The 12,283-nt window shown below is 41.1% G+C and overlaps 1 protein-coding gene across 7 annotated transcripts in view; it reads right to left on the reverse strand.

Annotated features, from left to right (window-relative positions):
• The window catches only part of RIPOR3 (RIPOR family member 3), a 53,105-nt gene extending 43,709 nt beyond the window's left edge, over nucleotides 1–9,396 (reverse strand). The window contains exons 1-3 of one of the 7 annotated variants that reach the window (XM_050907270.1): nucleotides 9,068–9,188; nucleotides 924–1,004; nucleotides 761–829 (exon numbers count right to left, since the gene is read on the reverse strand). The gene's annotated coding sequence lies outside the window, so the exon portion shown is untranslated. Of the gene's footprint in view, nucleotides 1–760; nucleotides 830–923; nucleotides 1,005–9,063; nucleotides 9,189–9,341 lie in introns of those variants that run through there. The other 6 variants (XM_050907271.1, XM_050907273.1, XM_050907272.1 and 3 more) reach the window with 6 other exon arrangements.
• Nucleotides 9,397–12,283: the final 2,887 nt, after the last annotated feature.

Consider the following 12,283-nt stretch of genomic DNA (forward strand, 5'->3'; position numbering starts at 1 on the left):
TGTTTTAATGCATCTAGCATAGTTTTGAAAGATATTAGTAGTCTGCAGATAATGTAAAAAAATCCTTCAATGTGAACGTCGTCTCTGTATCTATACTACCAGTACCTCACTGCTATCAGAATATTGGTATTATTTACTACAAAAGTTATCCTAGAATAAATGGAGCAACTTGGCAAGCCTGTGCTTTTTATCATCATAGTTAAAACTATCCCTCAGACCTAAAACAATTAGTACTAACACATGCACAAGTTACCGTGCACTATAACTGCTTCTGTACTTGCATCTTTTGCTAATTCAGCCATGTTGCTAAAAGAAACCATTTTTCACAGTCCTCAGCCAATTTAGCTGAGCGTAGGAATCTCTAATATAGACAGGGGCTTAACAGCTGTAGAGAGGGTCTTATTACTTGTGTCTCTTTAGATACTACAAGGACTTTGCTAGTACAGATGTACTGCTATAAAGCATGAGGGAAACGAATAAATTGTATTAGCATACAACACTGCCATATCAATACAGCTGCAGAAGCTTTTAATGTCATATGTCTACATCATTAAAAAAACCCTCAACTGACACAAAATTATAGCAGTACTACATTTAAGTGCAGAACAAAGGTTAGTATGGCTACATGGCAAGTGTAGAACAACTACAATTCTCAGTTTATAAAAAAATCTGTGGGTAAGTCCTTCACGCTTCATAAAACAAGACTTATTTTTGTGATGTAAATTGACTTAGTCTGTGTTACCCAGACTCTATTACTTACCTATGAGCCAATTATAGTTGAGACCACTCTTGCAGAATAGGATTGTGCCACTTGACAAAACTGGGCCCCCTGTAAGAAAGTTCTCTTAGTTCCCTTTCAACATGGAAGGAGTCAATTGTAATGCTAACACGCACACTGACTCAAGAGTGTGAAGAGCTCTTACCCAAGACCAATGAGCAAAAGACTCAAGGTATCAATCAGTTCACTGTACATACTGATACTTAGTTCATCAGCTCCTATTGTCCTAACAGAAAGAGGAAAACAACAGTCACCTTCAGAATGTGGTATGTAGGGAAATGACAGCCAGGTTTGCATTAAGTTACAGTTATTAGAGCTGCAGAGAGATCTAACACAAAAATGGATGGCAAAATGCACAGTCCATATTCACATAGCTGTTGCTTGATTGATAATTTAAGAAGTCCTGGTAATGGATGAGGTCACCAGCAAAGAACTTTAAATTTCAGGACAACACATACGCAAAACAGTTAAATATCACAGTATTGTGATGACTCCAGTGATATCAAAGGCACTATGAGCGTACTGATCTGCTTTTTTGGCATCAGACAGGCACGATTTGCGAAAGACACAATCATCACGCATCTTGCCAGATGAGCCTGAGATGATGACAGCAGTGTCCAGAATGCTGAAAGGTGCTATAAGCACAATAGTGATACGCCTTCCCATTAATGAGGAACCATGCCTGGCTGGAGAGGCAGCAGATAGAACAGGATGTCCCTGTGATGTTCTATGTCCCCTGGCAGTTTTCCCATACTTGCAATATGACCCTCCAACCATCAGTGCGTGGATCACTGATCTTATGAACTCACATTTGTGATCCTCTACAGAACTGTCATTAAGAATGTACAGCCCAGAGAACTTACTGGCAGAAAATCACTCTTGGGTGATCTGCAAAATTCAGAAATGGCCATTCAAATACAAAATATACAAGTTGACAAGTGATTCTAACAATACACTAATTCAGATCCAGAATTAAATCCAGATCCTGACACAGTTACAGCAGCAACGGTAGATAGTGCATTCAATGTTATAATAGAAAAATGGTGGTTTGCTCCAGACGACTTGGCTTACTCAAGAGAGATATTTTACATTAAGCTACAGTTTTACTGTATTGTAAAGATAATCTGACAATTACAGGTCAAAGTATATATGCTTATTGCTTTAAATGAAACTAAAAGCAATCAAATTCAAACACATACGGGGGAAAGATTCATTGTGTATTACTACAGCTCTGGAGAAAACAAGCTAGGCTGGGCATACGCAGAAATGATGTCTGGACTGGAGATCTTACCAGAAGATGCAGTATATGTTCTCATCTAAAGCCTTCTCCTGCAAAGCACATAGTCCTTAGACTTGTGTTTTTGTTCTTGAAGAACCCAAGCTCAAGCAATTTTGAGATACTTTGCACTGTTACTTGTTTTGCACTTCTGATGTTTGTTTGCAGGCAGCTGGGATGCATGCACTGATTTTCTAAGGTTAAATTCTTTTTTATTTGTTAACAAATTATGTTGGTTGCACAACACATTGGCATGTGAACACTTCAGAAAAAGGGAGGGGCACAACTCAGCCTCAGTGGAATTAGGAACAAGATCCAATGACTTCAGCAGAGTTACACAAAGGATAGCTCTATTGTTTCAGTGGGAGTTGTGGGTAAAGTAGCATTTCCCGTCAGCTTTCTACATGCAGCACTCTCTTCAAAGGTGGCATTACCTTCAAGATCACTGTGTGGGCTTCCATTTCAGACAATGAATAACAAAAGCCTAGTGACAGATTTTCGTGAAGTCTGGGCATATACTATTGTACTAAAAGCATGAAAAAAGGCACACAGTAATGTGCAGTTATATATATCTATACAACATCACATAGCGATGCTGATGCTGTGATGCTACTGACGGAATTAAACTGATGCATTTTTTGACATGATCCATCCATTTTAACTGCTCTTTTGTTTTGTCTTCCATTGTAAAAAACCAGGTAACTAACTTGCTACAAATCAGTTATCTTCAAAACTTTAGAAATGCCTATGAACTTTCTGTACAGATCAAGTATTAGCCACATTTTCACACACAGTTACCCAATATGTACACTCTATTGTAATAATTGCTCACAGCCGCATATGCATTTGGTATATCTGTGTGTGTCAAATTTTTTTTAAAACCCTGGCCTACTATTTTACCTTTACAGATCTCATCAAACAAAATCCTTCCTTATAATCTAGAGAAACCTTCTAAACTCTTTTTGTAAAATTTCAATTACATCATGTAAAAATTGCAGAAATCCAGTGCACAGGTAAACTGAAGATTATTTACATTGTATTTTGTCTGCACTAGTAGAAATATAAACCTGTTCATGCTAACACTAAAGCAGTAAACATTAAGATTTTAAAGCACACCAAGGTCTTTGAATTGCCTCCCTGTTTATCTATTGAGTCCCAGTATTGGAGAATGACTTTTCCCTCCTCAAGTCTGTGGCAATTTAAATAATAAAACAGAGGTTATGTAAGTGCAGAGAATTACGGAAAAAATGTAAGTAAGTGGAAAGTACATATTTTTAAAATGCACTTGAATAACTCAAATGCAGCTGAACTGACATTATACAGACTTTCCAGTCTTATTTAATACTGGATTGAAACCAAGCACAAGAAATTTTAGGCCCAAAGGACGTTTTTAAGAAAATTATAAGTACCTATATTTCTAGTTTACAATGTCTGTCTGGGCAAGCTCTACTGCCTAAAGAAAGACTAACCTATCTTCTCATGGGATCAAACGAAAGGGATGTGAACTAATTAAGGGGACGTTTGGATCAGCTTGCAAACATAAAGACTGATTCAGCCCCAAAGAGGACCCAAACCAGAAACCTGGATTCAAATATCTGTGGTCTTCTAGCGAAATATGGATGCAGATTCAGATCCAAATTTTACACTGAAAGTTCATTTCTAACCTGTGCAGACACAAGCTCTAGGCCCAGTTCTGCATTCCTTCCACACCCAGGATTGGATTTCTGCCTGAATAAGGAATGCAAGAGAGAAGTGAATTTCTTATCTGTATGGCAGATCTTGTTTGGTGATGTACATGCCTGTGAACCTGCCAAAACTCAAATGTGTGACATTGTATGCAATCTAATTTCAAAACTGATAGATTTCAAAAGATTACTCTTGTAGGACACTTAAAATAAGGTTGAACTACTTTCATAAGCATAAGTAACTGTTCCTAAATCTAGTACACCTGGATATATTCCGATACTTCTATTATAAACAGTTTTTATCCATGCAAAAGTGAAGATCCCAGATTTGAATAAAAACCGAGTAACAAAGGGAATAAATTATGGATTTCCAAACTGAGGGGCATTTAAAAGTACGGCTATATGAAAAAAGATTTTAAAAAAATAAATTTCACAGAGGGAAAATACTAAACAAACAAACAAACAAACAAACAAACAAACAAAGAAGGCTTCTCGGCATAACATTGTATGTCCATTATCCTCCAAAATCACAGGGTAGCATTACGCATACAGATGCATATGGTAAAATTTTTCCATCACTCCAGAGACACGAACATCACCCTGGCTTTTGATAAGATAAATGCAATTACGTTTCCTTCAGCTACCCAGCCAGCAGTATTTCAAAATTTGCAGGGAGAAAGACCTTCCAAATGCATGAATGACAAAGAACTGTGGAAACAAGTCTCTTTATGTGTGGATCTTGGCCTTTTTTAAATTTTCCCAGATTTTTCAGTCAAGCTTATACAAGAAATGCCCACCAATGTTAGTTACAGATGCTGTATTTTATGATATGTCTCTGATAAAATTGAAATCCTAGTGCAGACACAATTCCATCAGCATTTTTGTTCGTTTAAATTAATCTGGTCAAAAATCAGCATAAACTGTACAAGAAAAATCTCTTTTTGCAAATACTAGATGTAGCCACATCTGGAGAGTTTCTGACACAATTATTACACGCGCCAACCTGTTCTGCTGAGGCTGTGGCCTTCCTGGATGTTTTTCTCATTATTCTACCCCAAACAGTATGCAAAACTGTAGGATAAAGATGCCTTTCTATGGTCAAAGAAGTGAAAAGGGGATATTAAGGTAATTCATGTTGCATTTTGTTCAGACAAACATTTGCATAATAGTTGAGAAAAGGATATGTTGAATAGAGTATCCCGTGGCAACTATTCTGAGAAAAAAAAATGCTAGCTAAAATCAAGGTCTTTGGCTGCTTTAAGGCTTCCTAGGCAAGATTAAATCAAAATATTTCCTATATACATTCCCTCTTTTCATCAGCATGTCAATTGTAGTAAGTAAGAATGTGCTACTAATTCTCAGCATCAAAATCTGGGATAATTTTATATAGTCAAATGTTTCCTTACTTTCACAGAAACAACTATTACTGGAAATATTTTCCAAAGCATGTTGCAAGTGGAGCTAAGTAAATCAGCTAGCAAACTGCACACTTTTCAAGGAAAAAGTTTCTAAAAATGAGTCAGGATTTAATAAAAAATGTCTCTGAGGTACATAACTCATGCCCATAATAGAATATTTTTCAATTTTCAACCCTGTATAGAGAATTTTAAAATGCTAACAGATGTATGAAACAAAAAAGCAAAATTCTGCCTTATTCTCTGCTGTGCACACATATAATACACACAGAAACCAATGAGAGGCTCTAAAACATTTTCCACTAGAAAGACAATTTGCTCACAATTCCTTCTTCCTTTAAATTGTTTCTGTGGCAACACATCTGGTGCTATAATTCTGGGCCAGAACATTAACTATCCTGAAAGAAGAAAGTTACGTTGTTGTTCTGGTCTGCAAGAATGTGAAGCTGAGAGAGATCTGCAAATACATGTAATCAGATAATCCTTTTCGCTTTCATAGGTGCACAGAATATGAGCTCCCAATATTTATGCATAGCTTAAAATTACAAGTTTAAAAATGTTTCTACAACAGTTAGAGAAAACTCTTGTGGTGAGCACACATTCTATGAGCCAGCTTTTTTTAAACAAAGTGATGAGTGCTTTGTTACCACTGTTCCTACCATATGAAATAAGTGAGGAAAGTATTCAGCTAAGAGGAACAAGGTTCACTCCCTAATCATAAATATAACTCTTCCTACGTAATGGAGAAAGATTGATATTGATTTCTTATCATCTCCCCACTACTATGTAAACATTACTGTATTATCACCATTTTACAGATGAGATATGTCAGTAGGACATAAGGCCAAAACGTCTGAAGCGTCTGTTAAATTCAGATGCCCCTATTATTAGTTACCCATACTGAAACATGCAGCCCTTGGCTCTCTCAGCTCTTGAGGACCAATAGATTTTACTGGCCTTACTTGAAATTATAGGAACCTATTGATGCTTAATGTTAAGCCTTGGACATTCCAGCTTAAGCATGCCAGCATTCTCAGAATTTGTAGCCTGAACAATTTAGTTGTAGAGAAAGGAAAGGAAAACAAGAATAAAAGCTTATAGCCCCAATTCAGTTTGCTAAGTCAATAAGTGAACAGTTTTTTAAATCACTAATAAGCCTGACAAGTCAGTCTGAAATCTTAAAGTCATACTATATGACTACAATCCAATGAAAGTTACTACGGGTATTTTACCATGCAACTGAGATCGACACCTCAAGACAGAAACTCTACTGTGGATCTTAATTCATGATACAAGGGCCAGAGCCACTTGCAAGGGCTAATGCATTCACTTAACTCAGCCTGGAATAGCAAGAGTTAAAAAAATAATGAAAGTGAATTTTTGCTACTCCATCAAGCAGATCAGGGGTGAATTCATGGAAAGAACATATCTGATGAATAACAAAATATCACTAACACAGTTACTTTTCCAATAATAATTGCATTTTAAGTTCCCCATGAAACAAATGTTATTATTTAATTTGAAACAGCTAAATTCAAATCTAGATCAGTTACATATACATTGGTTTGCTAACTACACTTACAGTATTTTCTGTATTAGTGACAAAGAAGACAAGATTGTATTGGTGTTCTGATCTTCTAAATTACTAATAATTAAATGCATTGATTGGCTGAAAACCAAGTTTTTTCCCTAAAAAGTTGAACTGAATAAAAATTATGGTTTTCAGGCATTCTGTCTTTGAAGACTTACTGGTTTAAAGCAATCTGTGCTCAGGGAGAATAAACTGGCAACAGAAATGGAAAAGTTGAAAAAAGTGGATAAAAACTGGTATTTCATAAATACGTATGTGCCTTTTGTACTTCCGGAGGCGTCATCTTACGCCCAGGACCCTGAGCACCTGTAGTGATCAAAGGCTGGCTGATGTCCTTTGCAAGACTTGCTGTCTGTATAATTTTGGATTGTCACCAGCCAATCACCTTCCAAAATCCAGTTCTGGCCAATAACAGTCTGGATAATTCAACTCTCTCTTCTCCCTTTTTCTCAGCCTTTTGGCTAAGATCGAGTGTGTATATTTAACTAATATTAAACCTACTATTTTACATAAAATATCCCCACCACTTCCAGTCTAGCCTTTCTATTTATTTCATCCAATGGCATAATTAACAAATCTTCTGAGACAGTTCTCACTCTCTTGCTTTATCTTGTATTACTTTGTATACATAGAACCTCTGTTTTGTCCTGGTGCACTATAGCTCCACATTATCACTCCTCAAACCCCTGAGAAGAGACACATTAAAATCATAACTTTCCCCTCCCTGTAGACTTGGTCTGGTTTCCCTTTCTAGCCATAACAGCTCTATTCCACTTTTCAGGTTCCTTATGAGGATATTGCAAAGGAATATTTGTGAAGGAATTAGCTGTGGAAGGCAATAAAGTGATATCGGTGCATCTGATATTACAGGGTCCCAACTCCCTGCCTGGATTGCTCCTAAGGAACCCAGGGCTAGAGTGAACATTGTAGAGCAACTGTACGGCTGCTCTTTGTCTTGACAGAAGGAAATCATCTCATCTTTATACCACCCCTTAGGGAATACCATTACATAACTCACTGTTTGGCCTATATTTCCCTGTTCTTGGCTCCATGCTGTTAACAGAAACACCACTGCTTCACTGCAGTTACTGACTGACTCGAGAATCGAGCACTAGATAGGGACGCAGGATCTGTCATCTCAGCGAAGCCCTTTAATTCCTCTAAACAGTATCCAGACTCTAATCGGAGGAAAATTTTACCAAGCTACTTGTTCACTACCGTGTCGCATGTGTTGTATCTCATACAAGTTTCTCTCTAGACGTGGGGCATAAAGTAGTCTTGGCCTGCCATGCAATTCAATAACAGCTCCGTCCCATTTTGGCAGGTTTTGTGCAGCTTTTCCTGCACTACTACATGTGGTGCTTATGTCATCCACTCTGCAGAATTCAGAGCAGCAGCATGTAAGTGATCAACTGCACGAGAAATGAATACAACAGAGAAGAAGTTTCTAATCTGCGTGTTCCTTTAGACACCACATCTTTCTCAGATGTATCTCTCCATTCAACACGAAATGTTCCTTCAGATACATTTTGCATTGTTTAGTAGCCTTAAAAATTATCTTCCTCTGCTTTTTTTTTTAATAAAGGTATTTCCAAAAAGAATATGTAATGCCCCTCATTAATAGGTGTAGCTCCCACTTTACAGCTGTGAAAACACAGGTAGAGACAGATTAAGTCTTGATCCCAACAAAGGAAATGACTGAATCAGGAGTTTTGAGTACTGGTGCTGTACTCTGACTCTGGTTCAATACTCAAGAAATGGCTCAAGAAATATGTAACCTTATTTTTCAAATTCCTTCAAGTTTCTTTGGTTGATGAACAACTCAATTTCCATATGGCCCAACTTATTTAAAACACTTGTTAAAAGGGGAAATTAAACTCTCTCTGAAGCAAAATGTAACTGGGCCGTGACCCAAAACCTCAATTCGTATTTATGAGCAAATAAAATGTAATCTCTCCACAGACAAAGAGTTAACTAAAATATAACCAGCCCGTAACAATGACACCTCCAAAACGCAAACCCGACAGGATGGCATAAACATTGCCCTGCTCCTCTTACTTTTCCACCTGCTCCAGCCAGGCGTTCACCTCCCAGGGGGCTCCTGGGTGTTTCCTGGCGTGAATGTGTTTACCCCTGGATAAAAAGGGGTACCGCACCTCTGTGCGCCGGTGCAGCGTCTGTAGGAATACCAGCATCCTTCGAGGCTTGCCTACTTACAGATGCCCGCCGACTCCTAAGGAGCCTACCCCCCCTATAGGTGACATGCACCCCCCCATAGGTGACATGCACCCCCCCTATAGGTGCCCTGCAGCTCTCACCTACCGATGCGGCGCCGGTGCCTCCCCGCTGCCCCGCGCGTCTCGGACCCCGTCTCTCTGCCGGGTGCCCGAAGCGGCGTTACCGAGGCGCCCCTGCCCCGTACCTCCCGCCGCCGGGCAGGGCGGGAGTCGCGGCCCGCGGCCCGCGCTCCGCCGGCGCGCAGCGGGGCGGGACGCCGCCTCTCCCCGCCCGGAGCCGGAGCCGGCACCCCGCGCTCCCCCCGGGGCGTCCCGGCCGGGATCCGCTCCGCGGTCCGCCGCCGCCAGGTGCTTCCTACCTGCCCTCTCGGCGGCGGGGCGCGGAGAGCGGCTCCGCACCGCTCCGGCGGCAGCTGTCGGCGACGCGGAGGGGCAGGGCCCGCCGGGAGGGCCCCGATAGCCCCCGCTTATCGCCGCTGCCTGTCACCCAGCTGGGCTCCGTTTCCAGGAAGCCGCGGCTCCAGCGCGCTCGTTTGCTGCTGGATGCCGATCGCCCCGGCCCGCTCGCTGCCTCCCTCCCTCCCTCCCTCCCTCCCTCCCTCCGACCCCCCTCATCCTGGCAGGGGGGCTGGGAAAGCGCAGCGCGGCTCCAGCACATGCCGAGCCTGCGGTCACGGCCCGGACCCTCTGCTATTAATCAGGGAGCATCCCAAGCGCCCCCTTGCTTACTCCTGCTGCTTTACTCCAGGCCCCACCGCGCCGCAGGGCAGTGACAAACCGGCTACACACGCGGGGACACCCGCCCCTGCTCCCCCGTCTATTCTTCCGTTCCTCTGCCCCCCCAGCTCTTACCCCTTCACTTCTCAGGCATTTTCTCCCGTGCCCGGATTCCCTCTCTTCCCATCTTCCGCATCCCTTGCTCACTCCTCCTCTGCCCTTACCTCATGCTCTCTCTTCACCACCCCCTTTAAGATTCCCCCCTCTTACAACCCTCAGTCTTTCCCTAATCATCATCTTTCTTTCTCTTATTGCCTCCTCCCTTTTTCCGTCCTACCCTCCCATAGGTTTTCTGTTACTGAAGACATGCAATTTGCTCGCTCTGATTCTTTGTTAACCAAAGTCCGCTCCAAGACCTTTCTGCTGCACCCACTACTGACCTCCTTGTTGCTTCTTCAGGCAGGTACTGTTCCTCGAGAACAAGCTCCCTTCTGCTAGCTTTCTAGACACCTTCCAGATAACCCTGGCAAAAAGATGTGAAATTGAGATGTAGAAAGCAGGCTGAAATCCTCCCCAGTTCCTTGCCTCACCATATGAACCCACACAATCAGACCTCTTTCCTTTTGAACAATGCCTTGCCAGGCCTTTTGTAAACACCAACACACAAACGTGTTCCTGCCTTGGGCAGAACACCTTGAACTATGCTATGTGTCATCCCTCTTCCATCTTCCCCTATGTTTTTTAGCACCATTTCCCCATAAGGTTAGCATGCTGATTGACTGACAGCACAGGAAGCTAGACGCTCCCCATGAGGAAAATGAGCTGACTGTATGGAATTTGGACATGCTCTTACGATAACTTTATTACTAATAGTGTTTACTCCCCTTTTGACCATATTCAGCAACATCTAGGACACATACCAGACTCTTCCATCCTGTTTCAGGAGGACAAAACACAAACTGAAGTTCTCAAAGCACCAGATGACCAGAGATCCCATACAAGAACCTGTTAGGGCAGAGTTATTGTTTTCTTTTGCAGTACTTTATGAAGTTGATTAGGGTTTGTATTTTCCTGTGTGCATGCTTAAAGGAAAATCTTGAAGGAGGCAAGGGAAGATCTCTTGCACAGCTGAATATGTTTTTCAGAAGATGCACAAGGGAATTGACACACATGAAAGTGAGAGCAATAAGAGACAAAAACAGATGGGCTGATGGAGTTGGCTGAACAAACAACTCAAGCACTTCGGGTTTTATATATATTAGAAAGAACAGTGCTGAGATGCAAGTAACAGTGGGTTTCACACCGGATCTTGAAACTGATTGGGGCTTGGAGCACTGAAAAAGGCAATGGCGATACACCATGGAAAAGACTAGTATCAGAGCTGGCGCACCTAGCAAGACAAAGCAAGGAGATGCAAATACATGGACTCGCACAGGTAATTACATGACATATTCTAATAATTGTAACTCTACTAACTGTTCTCTTGGTTTTCCTAGTATGTTTGGGTTTTATGATCAATCACACTGACTGCTTGAAGAATCCCCCCCTGGCGAATATAACTGCAGCAGTTCAAGATGCAGCCAGCTACATGTCCTGCCTCTCTGCTCAGGTTTTCCAGTCTTACAAGATAGTCAGCAAAGCTGGATGTGTGCTCCAGCCTCAGACCCAGCCGTGTGAACAGTATCAGACCAGTTCATGCAGCACAGGACTACGCTAAAACACGGACTGTGAACTGCAGCAGTTTAAGTACGGACTCATGTCTTTGCCTGCCAGCCCCACAGCAGGGTGGAGCGCACAGGGGCTATTTTAAATCAACTTAACTGGATTTGCAGGAGGACATTTGTCAGAACACCAAATCTCTGCAGGAGCCCTATGCAACCAGTTGACCAAAAAACCTTTACTGTTACTGTCATTTCCTCCTAAACATGAGACTTACAATAAATTTCACAGACCAGGCCCTCAGCTAATGCAAATGACCAAGGTTCCACCACTCCCAGTGCAGATGTCCCTACTTACTTCAGCTGAGCATTGGCCCTATGTGTTTTTATTCCAGTTTATTTTTTATGATCTTCATTTGCTGTGTCTTCATCTGGTGTGTTTATGTGGCTGGTGCTTGGTTTTCATTATTTTTAACTGCATTTCAGATTATTTGCTGTATGGTTTTGTTCACATTTTCCTTTTCCATGAAATTCTAATAAAACACTTGGCTACAGATTTTCCAAATTGAATACTGATGTTTAGTGCAACTAATTATGTAGCAGGGTTCAAAGCGAGTTCTATAATGTAACAATTTACATATTCTTGAAAACAATGGACACAAACGTACAAATTATTGTTACAAGCTAGTTCCACATTCTTCTGGAATTTCCTTTAAAAATACATATGTTTAGTATTCTCACACATATGAAAAGCAGTAAATACTCCATTGCTGGCACCATTGTAATATTTACAATGAAAAAATAAAACACACTCTGATGTCTCTCAGACCTAAAGGGACATTAAAAAAATGCTAGTACATTTCTTCCGAGGATCTCAATGCACTTCACAAAAGCACTTCACAAATGCAGCCACTCAACATCTATCA

This window comes from Gymnogyps californianus, chromosome 17, assembly GCF_018139145.2.
Source record: "Gymnogyps californianus isolate 813 chromosome 17, ASM1813914v2, whole genome shotgun sequence".
Classification (NCBI taxonomy): domain Eukaryota; kingdom Metazoa; phylum Chordata; class Aves; order Accipitriformes; family Cathartidae; genus Gymnogyps; species Gymnogyps californianus.